At 48.9% G+C, this 1,404-nt stretch overlaps 1 pseudogene; it reads left to right on the top strand.

The window, feature by feature from the left end:
- Positions 1 to 572: 572 nt before the first annotated feature.
- LOC123390253 lies at positions 573 to 996 on the top strand (annotated as a pseudogene).
- Positions 997 to 1,404: the final 408 nt, after the last annotated feature.

Below are 1,404 nucleotides of genomic sequence, written 5' to 3'. Positions count from 1 at the left end.
CCTCCGGCTCACAGAGCACCTGCGTCTGCTCAGAAAGTGTGGAGGACACTGACCCCCTGGGAATGTCGTCCTGTCAGAGACTGACTTCTCAGCTAGGAAGGCCACATTCCTACTCAGAAGACAATATTAGTGGCTTTGGGATCAGAGATGAGACAGGACCGATGGGCTGGTCAGACCTCTGGCTCTTCCCCGGGACCAAGAACTGAGCTCACTCGTTAGCTCGGGCTGGGAAATTCCTGGGAAGAGAAGAGACAGGATCAGAAAGACAGCCCTGCTCTGGGGCATGGGTCCTCAACCTCAACCTCCATACTGAATGTCTTCTCTATCAGAAGACAGGTCAAAGGCATCCAGTTAAATTGGGACAGATCAGTGGGTGGCTTGAACACAGTCTCTTACGAATAATGTAAGGATGTGGAATAATGAGTCGTTACGTGTTCAGTCCTCAGAACAGGTGCAAAGGGCTATCTAAGTGTTTCCTCTAGCTTGACCATCATGGGACATAGTTTATGTTACAGGGTTCAATAAAAATAAAAGAATACACGGGGTCAAGAGCTGCCCCTGCAGCCACCAACATGGAGACACTGAACTGAGTCCTGTTCTCAGCGCTCAAGTGTCCCAACCTGAAGCTAAAGGACCCATCCTGGGTGCACCTGTGGCCGTGAATGTGTCTGCGCCGCTGGTGTCATTCTCTCCTCCTCATCACCAGAAGAGTCACTGACGATGTTACTGTTGGCACCTCCAAGTGCAGGCTCTATGGCCGAAGAACATGGGCACCAGAGATAGCAGCTCGCTTGGACGCTATCTTATGGAAGGACTCACACCCAGCGTCCTGTTTACAGCTTAGGGCTCGCAATCCCTGGTGGGTTGAATGCACCAAACATTCCAAAACTCAGTAGATTTCTTCTTCTGTTTGTTGGATTTGCCTGTGTCCTATTGAGTTTTGTCATGGCTAGAGTATTCAGGAGAGTGGAACGGCCAGGCTATCTGAGGAGTTAAAAAGCCTTTTGAGAAGAAATCGGTGGATATTGAATTTGCTCCTCTTAGTGAAGTTTTAAAGGCTGTACCAATCCTCTATGTAAAATATGGAAAAGAATGAAAAGCAGCAGAAGATGAGTACTTCATCTAGTGAAAACACAGGAAGGCACTAAAGCTTGAACAAGAACGTCTTCTGGGTATCAGAGAGGCAGGTCATCACAGTATTTTCCCTGCCGGCCTATACTGATGTGCCAACAACGGTAAGTGGGATTTACCACTAACTTCCTGGTTTTTCATTTCTCAAAGAAACTACACTCCAGGAACACCTGGGTGGTGCAGTCGGTTAAGCCAGGACTCTGGTCTGTAATCTGGGGGAACTGGGATCAAGTCCCGTGTGGGGACTCAGTACGGAGTCTGCTTCTCTGCCTC

Source organism: Mustela putorius, unplaced genomic scaffold (genome assembly GCF_011764305.1).
Source record: "Mustela putorius furo isolate JIRA1106 unplaced genomic scaffold, ASM1176430v1.1 tig00537295_pilon_pilon_pilon, whole genome shotgun sequence".
Classification (NCBI taxonomy): Eukaryota; Metazoa; Chordata; class Mammalia; order Carnivora; family Mustelidae; genus Mustela; species Mustela putorius.
The sequence above is the reverse complement of the archived record's forward strand: the minus strand, read 5'-3'. Positions and strand labels throughout refer to the sequence as shown.